This window comes from Desmodus rotundus, chromosome 4 (assembly GCF_022682495.2).
Source record: "Desmodus rotundus isolate HL8 chromosome 4, HLdesRot8A.1, whole genome shotgun sequence".
NCBI lineage: Eukaryota > Metazoa > Chordata > Mammalia > Chiroptera > Phyllostomidae > Desmodus > Desmodus rotundus.
In genome coordinates, this window is record NC_071390.1 from 169383720 (window position 1) to 169397317 (window position 13598).

The following is a 13598-nucleotide window of genomic DNA, read 5'->3' on the forward strand; positions in this document are numbered from 1 at the left end:
ATCATGTAGCAACAGAAAGCCATCAAATAATTCTGAAGACAATCATGGAAAAAATTGCGCTTACTCGCTTTGTATAACAAGCTATTATCTTATTTCACTTTGTCACTCATTATGGTCCTGTCATTGAGAGAACTGACCCAACCCTGTCATCTTTCTCTTGTCATCCTGTTAGAGACAGTGAGGGAGAAGCATGCTTACTGTGTCGATTAAACTTATTCTTTATTCACTGAGAACTAAAAGATTATTTTTCTCTATTAATTCAGGTTTTATGATTATTCATTGTTACTACTACTAAAATAATTTCTCCCCATTGCATAAATTTTCGGTATCACCAATAAAATATGCCTGAAATGGTATTTAAATTTAAAAAATAGTTAATTGCTTTAATCTTTAAAATCATTCTACGTGGCTGCAACAACTTGTGATGATGAGGGTTGGAATATGTGGCACTTTTTCTCCAAAGATACAACAGACTGTAAAATACTGTTAAAGTTGACCTTATTTCTCTAAGGCACTCTTTGGGGTCCTTGTCATCTTTTTATACTGATGGGGTCAATTTTTTCCCCCAGACACACTCTGACTGTTGACTTAAAAGTAGTATTCTGAAGGCAGATGTCAGACCTAGTTTGAAAACCAAATCAATTAAAGCAAACATTTACTGGCACGTTATTTTATTGCCACTGAGGCAAGGGAAGGTAGACGTACTCTTTTTAAAAGATTTTTTTTTCTTTGCACAGTTAGAAAGAAAGGATCCTATAATCCATGGATGTGTTTAAGTTGATAAGGTTTAGACAGATGCAGAAATGGGGCTCAGAGAGGTTGAGGGACTACTCAAGTTGGCCCAGCTGGTACACAGAAAAGACAGAGATGCCTGTCTTTTTTTGGCGCCCCGTCCAGTTCTCTTTTTGGTGTTCTCTAACAGATGTAGTTATTTACAAAACATCTTACCTCTGCTGTCTCCCTCCTGCAGAGAGACCGCCAGAGAAGGGTCAAAGCTGCAGCCTTAGAGTCACATTGGATGAGGACAGAAAGCAATGACTGTTTTCCCCAGGGAAGGATCTGCCATGAGTGCTGTGATGACGGGGATTACGCACCTGTCACTGCTATCCAGAGGCTTAATCCTCTGTGATCTTGTAGCAGTGACTGCACATGGAGAGTCCTTAGGTGACGTTTTCCTCCCAAGAGCCAGGGCTCCCCTGGGGGAAGTGATGCCGCAAGCTTTAGATGACAACGTGGACAACAGCTTGGCTTCTCCGTTGACAGCATTACACCCGCTTCTATTTGACCAGTTACAGGTTTTGTTGAAATTTTCTTTGATGATACAATTCCTGCTAATCAATTTCTATTAGTTTTCCTCTCTTGTCAGCCTCGTTTCCTTCTCATATGAATCAGTAAATCAGTGCACAAATATTTATGAAACATCTACCAAGGGCACTGTCTGTGGATTATACCAGGAGAAACGTAATGTAACCCCGACATTCAGTAAAATCATCACTCAGCAATTCTGAGAGCGTGTTCGGAAAGATTCTAACCAAAAGAAGGCACATAGGCCAATATATCTGTGGCTGTCTGAGTTGGGTAAAGACCAAAGGTATTCTTTACTACAGAACATTGCAGGGCCTCAGGTACACTAATGTGGATTGTAATCCTTCCCAGGGAACAGGTAGTACAATATTTTCCAGGTGATGGGCCATTTAAAGCTACTTTGCATGGAATAATTCAAAGAACTAGTTTTCCTTTGAAGACAGTTTGGGAAGTAATCTATAATTTGAGGAGATGTATTCATTACAATGAAGTTTTTTTTTAATCAAAATCTTTCCCCATGTAATAAATTCTGTGCACTTTATTGGTGAAAATTGCTTATGTCTGGAATAATCCATGATGACACAGGGGTATGCATATCTCTGAAATATATAAAACTTTTTTCCAAGGGGTAGATGAGAAAAGAGATAGTTTTCTTCTGATTTGTTTTTTTTAAATTACAGTTGACATTCAATATTATATTAGTTTCAAGTGTACCACGTAGCAGTTAGTTGTACATTATATAATTCAGGAAGTGACCCCTTGATAAGTTTAATGCCCACCTGGCACAATACACAGTTATTACAGTATTACTGACTGTATTCCCTGTGCTGTACTTTGCATCCCCGTGACTATTCTGTAACCGCCAATCTGTACTTCTCAATCCCTTCGCCTTTTCCACGCATCCTCCCCACCCCCTTCCCTCCTGCAACCCTCGGCTTGTTCTCTGTATCTATGAGTTTGTGTCTGTTTATTGTGTTTCTTTAGATTCCACATAGAAGTTAAATCACATGGCATGGCTTTCTGACTTACTTCACTTAGCAAAATATCCTCTAGATGTATCCATGCTGCCGCAAATAGGAAGATTTCATTCCTTTTATGGATGAGTAATTTTCCAGGGGGTACCTCAGGAAATGGTTTTAAGAGAATCAACTTCCAGATTCTCCGTTCTCACATGTAATGTCTATTTTTCCCACAAATTGACCTGGGAGAGAGAGTCCAATTTTGAAGAACCCCATTCTTTTCACAGCATGACCGTATGGAAAAGCTGGTGGCATTAAAAAGGGAATGACTTTAATACCTGGGTGGAAGAAGTCTCTGTTACAAGACATCTTTTTTCATTTCAATAATATTTCAGGAGTATGTAACTGACTATCTGTCTGATCATTAAAAATAAATTTTGTGTGTTTGCCCTGTGACATTTTGGCAACTACATGGAAAAAGTTGGAGAATTAAATGCCTTGCTAAAATCAAATATTCCTATCCATTTATTTAGAGGAACATTTTTTCCAAGCTTAAAAATATAAAAAATGAAAACGAGGAAAGGAAGTCATGCTAAATCTCGTCTTAATTTGATAACGCTACTCATAGTTATGGTGATGTGTAATGTTCATTGTTGGATATATGAGTTACATAGAGGAAGGCCACAGCACCGTCCGTTCACTTAAGAAAGCATTACCAATAATATTTTACTTGTTGTGGTAGGAATTAATTACATTTAAAAAAATTGAGCCCTGTATGATTATATTATTTATAATCATAACTCAATACAAAAGGTATATTTAACACTTAAGGCTTCATGGTCAACGGAAGTTTAAGAACAATTTACCTTTCAATGTACGCGCGTATTTCTGTTACACTGAAGGGTGATTCAGTGATCACCAAAGGCTTCCATGCAAAGAATGTCCTGTTTAGGGTAAAATTCTGTGAGGAAATTGAACTAGAAATATGAGCCTACAGGGAATAAAGACTGAGGTAAAATTTTAGCTGGAAAAGGAGTGTGCTTTTATGTACTGGCTGAATGATTGTGATTCTGCACTTGCTGCTGTGTTTAAATTACTTAGAAGAGAATTTACAGTTATCTGACAGTTTAATTTAAAAGTGTCATTGTTTGTAATTTGCCAGAAATTATACCTTTGGCAATTAGTTATAAAATAAACACAAAATTTTAGATGTCAACTTAAAGATGCACAAGTTTTTCTTGAAATTTTTTCATAGAAAAATGAGTAAAAAAGGCATAAAGGCCACTGATTTAAGCCACAGTCCATGGCTACTATTGCTGTTATAATCCCTTTATTTACTCTATGCATTTTCAGTTTACTCTGTGAATTTTAATTGACCTTGGATTTTTTTTTGAATTGTAATTAGGGTTCTTTCATCAAGCTAACTCCTCACCTTAGGATACCCTCACACATAACCACTGCTTCCTTAAACTGGGATTAACACCCACTTTCCAGGGCAAAGCACTGACCTCTTATCTCTCCATGGCAAATATATGTTGCCAGCTCCACCCTCCCTGGTCTCCGAACAGAGGTGGAGCGTGAAGAGCTGGCTCATGTGAGTGGCCTTGGGTTTTCAGAGAGCTGACCCTGCAGTAGGATGTGGTATGAAAGAGAGAATACCGGCGTTTGGAGACCAAGATTTAAGGTCCGCGCAACCTTGGACAGGTTGTGCGACTCCTCACAGCTTTAACACTGAATCCATGTATCAGCAAGCTTCCTTTCTGACACATCAGATAAGGATAGTGCTTCATAAGATAAGACCTAAGTTACTTATCTTTTTAAATTTTTTTATTTTTGTAAGAACACTTACCTGAGATCTACCTTATTAACAAGTTAAAATTTTTATTTTATTGTTTTTATTTTGAGGTCATTTCAGACTTTAAAAAGTTACAAAAACATAATTAATACAATGAATTTTTATATGCTTTTATCTAGCTTCCCAAATGTTCAAATTTTACATAACCATATATTTATAAAAATAAGAAATTGATATTGATAAAGTCCTACCATCTAATCCAGAGACCTTATTCAAATTCTACCAATAGTCCCATTGATGTTTTTTGTCTTGTTTTGATTTTCTGGTCCAAGAGCTAATTCAATATCTTTTTGAGTTTAGTTGTCATGTCTCCTTAACCTGGACCAGTTCCTAAAGTTCCTAACTTGATAAAATGTTCCATCGGGCCTTGACCCATTGGAAAAGTATGGATAAAGACTCTTTGCGTGACCAAACTTTAGTCAGGCTCCTGAAACTTCTCCCAGTGCCATCCATGCCCTTTCCTGTAAAATCCAGTTTTAGCAACAACCCTGCCAAGTTGGTTGAACCAGAGTCCCCACCTTCAATATCTGGCCACCCTCAATACCTGATCAGGTCTCTCATTCTCCATTACTCCCCAGGTGATGCCTGGTCACCCTGGCTTGTCTTCAGCAAGAATCCTGTTAGGTTAGATCAGCCAGAAATGCTTCTTATCTCTGATGTTTACTCTTAACATTTTTTTTTTCATATACGGATCCTTACCATGCTCTTTGTCTATAAATTCCCACTTGCTCATGATATATTTGGAGTCAAACCCAATCTTTTCCCATTCCTAGCCTCACAAAATCCCATTGCAGTAGTCTCAATATCTATTGCTGTGGTCCTGAATAAAATCTATCTTTCCATCTTAAAAAGTGCCTTGAATTTTCTTAGAACTAGAACAGATAATCCTAAAATTTATATGGAGCTACAGAAGACCCAAAATAGTGAAAATAATCTTGAGAAAGAAGAACAAAGTTGGAGGTGTCAGGCTCTCTGATCTCAAACTATACTACAAAGCTATAGTAATCAAAACAGCATGGTACTGGCACAAAAACAGACACATAGATCAATGGAACAGAATAGAGAGCCCAGAAATAAACCCTCACTTACATAGTCAACTAATCTATGACAAAGGAGGTAAAAATATATGTTGGAGTAATGACAGTCTCTTCAACAAATGGTGTTGTGAACACTGGGCAGATACATGCAAAAAGAAAATGAAACTGGACCACTCTTCTACATTATATACAAAAATAAACACAAAATGGGTAAGACTTGAATGTAAGCTGAAACGATAAACTCCTATAAGCAAACATAGGAAGTAAACTATTGGACATCAGTCTGAGTAATATATTTTTGGATACATTTCCTTGAGCAAGGAAAACAAAAGCAAAAATAAACAAATAGGAGTAAATCAAACTAAAAACTTGTGCACAGCAAAGGAGATCCTCAACAAAACAAAACGGCAACCTGCTGACTGGGAGAATATATTCTCAAATGTTATATCCAATATCCAATAAGGGGTTTATATCCAAAATATCCAAGAAACTCATACAACTCAATAAATAAAAACACTCTGATTGAAAAATAGACAGAAGACATGACAAGAAGACATACAGATGACCAACAGTCATATGAAAAGGTTCTCAACATCGCTAATCATCAGGTAAATGCAAGTGAAAACCACAGTGAGCTACCAGCTCACACCAATCAGAATGACTGTTACTAAAAACTTAACAAGTAAGCATGTTGGAAAGAACGCGGAGAAAAGGGAAGCAGTGCAGAACCCGTGTGCACTGTCTGTGGGACTGCACACTGCTGCAGCCGCTGTGGGAAACAGTGTGGAGATACGTCGTAAAAACGAAAAATAGATATACGACCTAACGATTGCACTTCTGGGTGTTTATCTAAAGAAAACGAAAACTCTAGTTCAAAAAGATATGCGCACCTCTGTGTTTATTGCAGCACAGTTTGCAATAGCCGAGACATGGAAGCAACCTAGGTGCCCATAGATAGATAAATGAACAATGAAGGTGTGGTATATGTACAGTGGACTATTATGCAGCAGCAACAAAGAACGATATCTTGATATTTGAGACAACGTGGATGAACCTGGAGGGTGTTATACTGAGTGAAATGAGTCAGGCAGAGAAAGACCAATACTTTTTGGTTTTACTGATACATGGAATCTAAAACAAAGCAAACAAATAAGCAAACAAAACAAAAACCACTCATAGAAACAGAGACCAAAGGAGTGGTTACCGGAGGGTTGGGGTTGGGCAGATGGCTGAAAAGGGGCAGGGGAATGCAGTCAACAATGTTTTGACAAGTTTATTGGTGACAGGTAGTTACTAGGGTTAGTGGGATGGTCACATTGTAAGGTGTGAAAATGTTGAATCACCATATTGTGCACCTGAAGCTCATACAACCAAGTATAAGTAAATTCAAGCCAAATATAAGTAAATTTAAAATTATATAAGTAGCAAGGGTATATTTTTAAACAATATACACTAGTTATTTTGTAGTGTAGCAGGGGTGACTGTTCTGATCAAATTCTAGATACACATTTTTTTGGACAAAATGCCACAGAAAATGTTGTGGCCTTCCCAGAACAGCCTACGAAGAGGCAACTGATACCAATGTCTCATTCCTCATGAGGTTAATTTTGATCACTTCGTTAAGATGCTCTCTGTCAGGTTTTCCCAACAAAAAACATGAATTTTTTCAGTTCCTTATTGAAGTGATTTTCCCGTACATATAGAAGTCTAGCGTAGAAACTTCCAGTATTTTTCTGTTTTTTTTCACAAATCAAAATGTATGGAATCTGAATGTTGGGTAGCTGGTGTTCATCTCTGACTTCACATTTCTTTACGAGGTATCGTACAGGAGAACTTTATCTAGACTTTTCATGGTGAACCTCTGCCAAACGCCAAGAGTAAAATTAGAGCATGACATTTTAAAGAACATACTGGAAAAAAATACAAAATTCTATATTAAAATAGCTAACCTTATTCTATTACCAAATTTTTTTTTTTTCAAAAAGTGATTTTAAAATTAGAAGACCTATGATTAAGCCTCTGCCCTAGTTCTTATAAGCTTCATGAACTTTCTGTATGTTGCATCTTGATTGCTTCTTTTATAAAATGGAAATACTTACCATATTTTTTGGACTATAAGATGCACTTTTCCCCCAAATTTTGGAGGAAAGGGGGGTGCATCTTATAGTCTGAATGTAGCTTACCTGGCTCGCTGGGGGGCGGGTATTATGTTATTAAAAATTTTACCACATTTTTTGCTTCAAATTTTTTTCCTATTTTCCTCCTCTAAAACCTAGAGGCCTGAAAAATACAGTAAGCCTACATGAGTGAACCTTCCAGTGTTCTTACAGTCCTCACAAAGATGACTGTGCGCGCTGTTGTTCCATTTTGGGTGTCTGTTTGGCAGCAGCAGGGAGGCGGGGAGAGGACCGCTCAAATGCCTTGTACCCTCTGGGCACCAGCACCTCCCCAGTGTGGTTCTGGGATCCAGTTTCCACAATATTGAAAGCCAATTTTTAGAATGATCAGAAATGTATTAGCCAAATAGGATTGTACACCCTCTTTCACACACGAACACACACCTCAACCTACATTTAATGCAGATGTAACCAGAATGTGATGCTGGTATTGAAAGCAAAACAACCTCCTGTCCTTGGAAGCATTGGTGACAGACTCAGACATCAGTGGTCCAAGGAAATGCCTCTGCTGTCCTTGAGGCCCTAGGCTGTGTCTTGTCAGCTTACAACAGACTTTCTTACAGCAGTTTTTCTGCCCATAGGAAGCCAGCGTTTACAATTGTAGGGTTGGCAACTGAATTTCTACAACCATAGCTAACTCTTTTCCTGTTTGCTACTGAAGAACTCCATGTGAACGCCACCTCAGTAGCTGTGGCTCCCCATTTCACAGTGATCACCAGCCTTCTTAGAGCTGCCCAGGGTCCCCCCACCCCAACATCTCCACGGCTGCCCTTCAGGGGCCTGACTTTTACAGACAAGGGAACGATGTACTGTCAGGTATTACCTAAGAAAGTGCCCTTCCCTCATTCCCTCCCAGTTATTTCTTCTTTTGCTATACTGCTCATTCATTCATTAATTATTCAACAACTATTTACTGAGTGCTTCACGTGCACCAGGAGTGTTTCAGGAGGTAGAGACCTCAAGACTTAATGGATCTTAGAGTCAATTGAGCAGATGAAGATGAAGCTGCCTCTCATGGCTTTCTAGGACTTGGCTCTTTAAACCTTCCATGCCCATCTCCATGTGCATTATAAAATAAGCGTTTCAAACTGTAAAGAGTTATAAAAATGGACTCTAATTATTGTTGTGGCTTTTATTGTGTGGTTACAATTGATAAGACACTTTGATCTAGCAAGTAGAAGCAAAATTGTACCTCCTTGAATGGCTGTTTTGTAACTCCTGCCTCTGCTTACACTCCCTAATTATTGTCTTCATCTTCAAGAAATATTTCCCCACCAGGAGCCATTTAACAAAGCCACAGCACGGCGTGATGCTACTCAGCTTAGCGAGCATCCAGATCTCATCCCATGGACTCTGAGTGGCTGATGGGTCCTCTCCACTTCCCATCTGTGCTCCCTCTTGGCGTTTTTCCAAAGGACCACTTTCTTCATAAGCACTAAAACACCCTAGCTTCTGATACAGTGGAACAGCTGTGAGACCCAGGAATCAGCATTTTAACAACCACCAGCGGTTATTCTGTTGTAACTGGTCAGTATTATGAAACTTGGCAGAACATGGCTATAAACCATGTGTCAATATATTTTTTGTATCCCTTGTCCCTATCAGAGTGTCCAGAATTTTTTACTCTATTTAGAGAGCTGAACCCTGGCTGGTTTGGTTCAGTGGAATGAGTATAGGCCTGTGAACTGAAAGGTTGCTGGTTCAATTCCCAGTCAGGGCACATCTGAGTTGCAGGCCAGATCTCCAGTAGGGGACGTGTGAGAGACAACCAAGAAGCAACCAATGCATGTATCCCTCTCTTTCTCCCTCCCTTCCCCTTTCTCAAAAAGTAAATAAATAAAATCTTAAAAAAAATAGCTGGCATTGCATGGGTATAGTATTCAATTTATTCTATATCCAAGTCTATCAGGTGTTCAAGACAGAAAGAAACCTGAGGCTACCCTGGGAACATGACTCTTGAACAGTCACTCACATCAAGACATTTGTCTTCTGAAATCGGCTTTCAAAACCACTTATTTTAAATGGTGAGAATAGTTTAAAAAATTAAAGGAGTTGTTTACTTTTTGGGTAGAAAAATACTGATCCCATGTTCTACCGATTCTGTTTTATTGCCAACAAAGGTCTCCTTGGAGGTGCACAGGACTGAGCAGAGATTCACCTACAATAAAAGCCCCAAAGAATCAGATGGTGGTGAATAGGTCTAGACTGGTGCCGAACGGTTCACTCCTCCCTTTGGGGTTTTGTGTTTGCACTTTCTACTACCCCTCTGTTTATTTACATCATCTAAAACATTCATAAAGGAGCACCTATGGCAAAAAAACCCACCACATATCATTGTTGCTATTTTTATATCCAGAATTCAAGTCTAAGAGAAGTAAGTGGGCATGAGTTACAGTTGTTAAGCATTTACGCATGTTGCTCTCGTGTGTGTCTGCGCACAATGCGGCGGTTGCCATGGCATCTGCATGCATGATTTCTGTGAAGGTGGTGCTGATTGAATCTATAAAAAGATAAGCAAAAAAAAAAGATGTTTATGCAACCCTTTTCTGATGAAATTGCTGGTGATGCCAATCTGTGTGTTTGTTTTGTTTCAGTCTGCACTCCAGTATTGAATATTTCTTTTAATGGTAGATTTTTAGACTGCTGGATGGTTGATAGATCTCTTATTGATGATTATTAAATCACGATGCTCACTGGTGCGAGATGAGAGTGAGAGGTAATTTTTTTACACAGTCCAGATGACATGGATTCTTACCTTTTATGCATGTACTGTGTCCCTGAGAAGGTGTTTAATTAAATTTTTAGAAATCAGATGATGCATGTGGCCTATCTCCAACAATTCTAATGTAATTTCATACACAAATGATTTTTTTGTGGAGTAGGGCTGATCATCACTCTCTGTGTTCTCCACCATGCAGCTGACTGACTTCAAGTTTAGTTTTTGGAAGTCAGACTAAGTTCTCCCATCATCTGTGGGACTTGAGGTAAATCTCTCCTTCACTCGGGACCTCAGTTTCTTCTGCTGTAAAACTGAGAGGGTTGGCCAGGAAAACTCTCGGTTCACTTCAGCTGTTAAATATGATTGTGTGCGTGCGTGTGTGTAAACCGATATTATTACCTGCCCCATTTGCTGAGGCATGAGTCATGTTTTGGATAAACTGATAGTTTATTTAGGTATATTTCAACACAATTTGAAATGGGTATATTTTAACACAATTTGTTGAAACAAAGAAAATGGCTTTTGGTTTTCTTCTCTAGTCACAGATTCATTAGTAATTGTAGAGTAACACACAGTAGAAAGAGGCCAGACTTTGGAGTCAGACAAAACAAACCTGAAATTGAGCTCTGCTACTGATGACTTGCAAATCTGGGAGAGACTCAGTTTTGAATTTAGGTAAAAGTTCAATGTCATATTAGAAATGACTGCAGATGCTGCACATCGTTTTCCCTCCAATGAATTTTATAGACTAAAATATTGAGAAAGATTTTCAGAAAAAGAGGTGTCCATAATACAGGGATTCTCATATACCTGAAAGATAAATTGAGAGTCAGTAATTTATGAATCAAATTTCCAGTTCCTCTTGGAGGAAAACATACTTTTGGTCACACAGAAACGAATGGCTCAGAACTTCATCTGAACATTTCCGTATCTGTCGATGTCATGTGTATTGTCTTAGTAGGAAATGGGGGTGGGAGGTGCGGATGGAGCACAGAGAGAAGTTTACCTGCTTTGTGGATGCAGACGATTTCTTAGCTGATCCTACAGGGAGCTCTAGAGTGGGATGGTCCTTAAGATGTCTCAAACTGATACAAGGGAGGGGAGCCTTTATATTCTGTCATTGTCCAGTCACAGGCCACAGGTCAGCCTCAGGTCGGGGGAACTCCCTGGATATGAGGGGATTGCCCAGTGAGGGCACATGTGTGAGCATCCAGCTGCCAGTATTTCCAGCAGCTGGTGGTGAGTGCATTGGCCCTGACGGGGATCCAGGAGGAGCAGCCAGAATCCACCGTGCTTATTTCTATCCATATAAAACTCGGCATGCTTTATTTAATGGTCCTCAAAAATTAGCATTTTTACTAAAGGGAGGCAAGCATATTTTCCTACAGAACCATACCTCATTATTATCCAAAAGGTTCTGTTAAGATCTACTCCCTCCCCCCAAATTGTGTATAACTGATACAATCTTATTTCACCACAGGAATCTATTTTGGCATATCACCAAATAATATGCAGAATTAGATTCTGTAAAACTTTTTTGGAAATTGCAGATTTATAAATAGATTATTAGGGTAACTACTATTTAATAGTGTCAATACTTAGAAAACATTTTATCATTTTGACCATTCTCGAGAACGGGATATGAACACACACACACAGAGGCCCGCACATGCGCTCATTCCTCACTCTGCCTCTCAGTTCTGGAGTCGGATGGATGGCTGAGCTGGTGATAACAAGACACAGGTTGACTCTGGTCACTGGGGGGGCAGGCGGTTGTACATCTGCCACTGGGCCCTGGCCCAAAGTGCCTTGGCGCCTGTGGTTGGCTCCCTGGGGACGGGGGTGTCCTTTATGAATAATCGAAAGTAGCAAAATCCAATGCTATCAGGCCAGGATTTTAAAACCATAAAAATAGATGCAAAAGAGAGGTTTGACCCCACTCAGGGTCAAGACTGCATTATTCAAGGCTCAGCTGGGAGGTACTGACATAGAAGCAGTAGCAAGGTTTCTTGATGCTCCTGGAGCAAAAGTTCATTGCTGTCGATGTGCTAAACACTCCTTGCCATTGTGCACCAGCATAGACATGATGCACACAGATGTCAGTCTGTTCGCAGCACGGGGACACCTGCAGACCACACACACATTTGCTCAGGGTTTTAACAAGTTAATCAGGTGCTACAAATACCCGGAGAAAGGTTTTGAAGATGGAGTAAAAACCTGCTGCTGTTCTCAAAGGGTTTTTCAGCGTCATAGAGGAACAAATTGGCCATGTTGACTGGTGTTCTTCTGGCTAATGGAACACTTAATGCATCCATTCGTAATAGCCTTTAGAGTGAGAATTTGGCCAAAGAAGGGGTTTCAGCAGCTGTTGCTGTTAAGCTCTTTAAATCGTGGGTAAAGGAAACAGATATCACTGCAGTAGTAGCTGCAAGTCTTCAGAGAAGCAGCATGGATGACAGACTGATGGGACTTTACCTGCCAATAAGCAGTGTTGAGGGGGAGGCTAGGGGATGGAGGGATTGAGCAAAAGGGAAAAAGGACTCATGGACATAGACAACAGTGTGGTGATTGCTGGGGGAGGGATATAAGGGGACTAAGTGGTAATGGAAAAAATAAAATAAAATAATAAAACTTATAATAGCCAAAGTGAAAAAAAAGCATCGAACACTTTACAAGTATTGTACTAGGGCAGGCTTCACAGAGTTTTCAGAATATGTTCAGAATCAGCAAACTGTAGGAGCTCGTAAAGAACTCCAGAAAGAATGTCAAGAACTTCAGATGTCCTGTGGTGATCCACTTAAGGATATAATTTTGTATGCCAAGGAAAAGATGAAAACAAGAGCATCAGCATCGTCCCAGAACCCATGGTCATTGGAATAGTCCGGTCCAGTGTGATGAGCATCGTGGAACAGACAAAAAGAGGAGCTTGTAGCAGAGCAAGCATCAAACACTTCCAGAGGCACAGCCATCTGCTTGCTGCCTTTACTATTCAAGGTCAGTCTGAGCTGGCTCTGTTGCCAGGAAGACTCAGGACTATTGTTATGATAACAGTCATTTCATGAAAGCCTCCCAGAAAATAGTGGTGCTTTTTTATAAAGCTGAAGTCTGGGGCAAAGAGCCCATTCTGAAGTGGTCTAAAGATGCACATGCTGCAAAGGGAAAATGTGTTTTCCTTGAACAAATGAAAAAGTCTGTGGAGTGGCTCAAAGGTGCTCAAGCGGAATCTGAGACTGAAGCTGAAGAAGGCAACTGAATTTTGAAACTTCACGCTCAGTAAAGCCAACGGGAGTTGTAGGTAAAATGTCATGTCTCACGTGCCCTGGTTCCTACATCCTCCTGCCTCCCTATGTCAAGCACGATGTAAGGGCTTTCATGGCAATTTTAGTTTAACTGTCTCTATGGTTACTGGAAATGTTGGGTTTAGTTTCTGAAACTATGTTTTAAGTAGGCACAGGAGCTATACATTCGAATCCAATGTTGCGTTAGTCCTTTCAAGTTATCTTCTACTTCCCGTCTTTTCTGCTGTAGTAATGTCATTTAAGGCCA

The 13598-nt window shown here is 39.6% G+C and overlaps 1 pseudogene; it reads left to right on the forward strand.

Moving 5' to 3' along the window:
- The first annotated feature begins 11903 nt into the window (after positions 1–11903).
- On the forward strand, positions 11904–13305 carry LOC112316916 (eIF5-mimic protein 2-like; annotated as a pseudogene).
- The last annotated feature ends 293 nt before the right edge of the window (positions 13306–13598 follow it).